Source organism: Corylus avellana, chromosome ca5 (genome assembly GCF_901000735.1).
Source record: "Corylus avellana chromosome ca5, CavTom2PMs-1.0".
NCBI lineage: Eukaryota > Viridiplantae > Streptophyta > Magnoliopsida > Fagales > Betulaceae > Corylus > Corylus avellana.
Window position 1 is genome coordinate 23,836,837 of NC_081545.1, and position 4,132 is coordinate 23,840,968.

Genomic DNA, 4,132 nt, shown 5'->3' on the forward strand with positions numbered 1-4,132 from the left:
TGATAGGTAATCATTAGTTTAACACATTTAATAGTAATATTTTACATTGGAAGTGAATTCTTTCACAAAATATCCCAACTTAATAAAGATGTATACGAGATGAATATTATAATTAAAAAAACTTTTCTTATCAACAAATCAATGGACTCCACCGTGACAAGGGATATAAGTAAATGCTTTGAGTGTGAGTTTTTATTACAATTTTCATACATATTGATAAGTAAATTACTAATTGATTAATTTGATAAATCATATTTTTAATCAAAAGAATAATAATAATCTTCACATTTATTCGTTATATCAATTTTATATGGGCCAATATAAAATAGATGTGATAAATAAGTGTGAAAAATAACATTACTGATTTATAAAAAAGACTTTGTCATACACGTATTACAAAATAGTCGTAACAAAAGAGACCATCAATTTCACTTAAATCAGGATAAAATTTATTTTATGGTCAACATTTAAAAATTGTATATATAACTGTGCACATATATAATTCATTTTGTATTTATTTATTTTTATGAAGATGAAAACATTCTAGTCACATTTATTCAAAGATAATACAAGCATAAAGCTCTTACAATATAGAGCAAAAAGGTCTGAAGCAATTATAACCGAAGTTACGAGGTTACAAAACATCGAAGATAATGTCAAAGATACAACCATCCCAATCTCAAACAAGATCCGCTAACTCATGACTAATCTTCAGATATAACAACATATCTGCTTCAGACAGACTTATTCCAATGCATAGGTAGCTTTTATTTCTCGACGTAAAAGTAGAAAACCCCCATGCCGAAACTTTTCCTCCTCGACCCGAAAACCAGAATATAGATTTCATCCACAACACAAGGGTTTGGACATAGGTCAATGAGAGAATAGAGCCTTATTACAAGCAACAACACAATAGGAAATATAAAATAAGGAACAAATAACAGAAGAAAAACAACAGAAACCGAAAAATACAAGGAAAATGAAAACAAAAAAACCAGAAAGCCAAAAAAACAGGAGCACATTAGGCGGATGATGACGGCCAGAAGAAAGGCTGATCGCGTGCTTTTCGGAAACTGAAGTTGGCGTTGGAAGTGAATAGGGCCAGTGAAACGCGATGGGGGGGGCGTGATAACAGAGCCAGCAGTGGATGGTGGATGACAAAGCGGCGTGGAAGAAATCAGTGATGCACTCAAAAAACTGGGGGTAGTTTGAGTGAATCCCCCAAAAACGGAACCCACAAAGTGTGCCAAAAACAAACAAACAAGTAGAAAACAAAGACAAGCAAAAGGGAAAAAAGAGGGGAAGGGAAGAGGCGGGGAGGGAAGGTTTCTTTATGGGCTTCGTCCTTGTCACCCTTTTTCTTTATTCCTCATTTTCTTTGATAAGTAAATTACTAATTACGTATCAGAAGGATACAAGCATAAAAAGCATATATGGGGGTTACAATAAATCACATTTCTAAAATTAATGTTAGTATTTATATAATCAATAAGGATAATTTTTTAAATGAAAAATCATCTTTGAGCATGATAAACATATACTTGAGTGAAATATAAATATATTTTTTTAAATTAACTGTAAATGTTAACTTTGCATTTTTCTTAATTTCATAATAAGATTTTGACAAGATTTAATGGAAAATTCTAACAGAAGGAGGACAATCACTACAAATAAAAAAATAAAATAAAATAAAAAATAAAACCATGGTTTAGGGACATTTTTAATGTGACATTTTAAGCCTAAAAAGCGTCCCTATTTAAGTAGGGACACTCAATTAGGGACATTTTGCAAATGTTTCAATAGAAGTGACTAGAATAAAAATTAGAAACGTTTGACCAGTGAAAAATGTCCATAAAAATGAACATTTTCAAGTACGCGTCCCCTTTTAAAAGGGGACGTGTGAACAGTGCACATCCCCTTTTAAAATGTGATGTTTTCCACTATAAACGTCCCCTTTCGAAAGGGGACGTGCTACATTAAAAAAACGTTCATAATCTTTAAAAAATTTAAAATAAATAAATAAGTAAATTTTCTCAAAAAAATATTTTTAATAAAATATATAAAACATAAAAAATTAAATTAATTTTCCTTTTAAAAAAAATATATATTCAAATTAATATTATTATTTTTAAATAAAATAAATTTTAAAAAAATTAGATGAGAAGAATATGGGTTGGCTTTTTCAGCCCTCCTTTCTTACCTATGTCATTACTCTTCTTTTCCTCGGCCCCTCTCTCATCTTTCCCTTGCAACAACTCCTGCAAAATCACAACAAATACATGATCCACTCACATACATATATATATATATATGCACACAAAATTTGGCATCACGTAAATTCACACACTTGCCTGTTTAGGGTACATTGAACCAAAATGAATCCTTGCAAAACAAACATAAAACTAACAACAATGAAAAAAGAAAAAGAAAAAGGAAATAAAAATTAATGTTAAGAGGTTATTTCACCGACCAAACAATCTTTCATCAACTTCTTCTCCTCCTTGTGTGGCCCACTAGCCTCATCAGAGTAATCCAAGTTGTTGCCTCCTCTGGTCGTATGATCATTGGGCTGATCAGACGGCTAATTATCGAAGTGGGCATGGCTATCGGGTGACGGGATGAGATTTTCAAATGGGCGTGTGGGTTTTTGGGGGTCGTGGAGAGAGAGAGAGAGAGAGAGAGAGAGCTGCCGGAGAGTGAGGGAGTTTCACAACTGAGAGAGAGAGGGAGAGAAAGAGAGATAGGGAGTTGACGATAAATGCGTGAGAGGGAGAGTGATCATGAGAAAGAGAGAGTTGAGAGATCAGAGTGAGCAATAATGAGAGAGGGGTTAGGCATCGAGGGAGGGGGGACGTTTTGCTACAGTGCAAAATGTTAAACATCTCGTTGAGTAGGGATGTGCACTGTAGCACGTCCCCACTCAACTGATTGGGGACGTGCACTATTGCAACGTTCCCAATTATTTAATTGGGGACGTTGCTACGGTAAACGACCCTCTTTCTTAGATGAGTCATTTTGTTAAAAAAACCCTATTAAAAAATGTTTCTAAATTGTGATTTTTTTGTAGTGATTGTAAAAAATTGAAAGTTTGATATTCTAAATTGAGATTTTTTAACTTTGAGAAAATAATTTTAAAACACGTAAAAGTTGAGAGGAATTTTGTGAAGTTTCCCATTTCTTTTATATTTAGTCCACAATAGCTCTTTTTAGTAGATGGATGACATAAATGTACTCAACAAGAACCATTTCTTTATGAGTTGTTATCAATAAAAAGAAAGAAAGAAAAAAAAAAAGAAAAAGGGAAGCAGCAGCTAATTTAAAGGAGTAAAGGTAGGGAATAAAGATAAATACAATGGGAGCATATGCTGATACATGAATGCGCTAGGAGTAGGAGGCATCAAAAAAGAGGAATTCCAATGCTAATCAACAGATGAAGCAAAATGTGAAAAGTATATTTACAAGGCATGTGTAATTTATAGGAATTTCCAATAAAAGTCTTAAAGCATTTTATTCTTTGAGAATAGAATTCACTTCCTTATTTGTCTTATCCATTAATTTGTTGTTGAAAAAGAATATTATTAATGTCTAGTGTCAGCATACCACTTTGCATTAGCATATGCTATCACAAACTTTTTGACAAAATGTTAAAATACTCTGACCCACTTCATCTTCCAATGTTTAATGACTACAGCTCATAAATAATTAAATAATTAAAGCATATACATATTAAATGATCATTTATTTTGTTTAAACTAGCAAGAAGTAGTAAATTTAATTAATATTTTAATATTAATGGGTTCAAACTCTTTTTTTTTTTTTTTTAATTATAATTTTTGACAATTTTTTTTTATTCTCAAATTACAAAATTTAAGCCTTTTTTTTTTTTTTAACACTTAATAAATAAGGCCAAACACATTAATATTTTAATGAAGTTGAGTGAATTGACTGAGTTATGATTCGAACTCAAGATTGCGTTAATATTATGTTAAATTACAACTTATTCCTAAAACTTAAATTGATAAGGAAGATTAAAGGGAAAAATATAAAAAAGCCCCCTAAACTACCAGCCGTTTTCGATTTAGCCCCCTGATGTTTCAAAAGTCATAAAGTAGCCTCCTAAATTACCAAACTG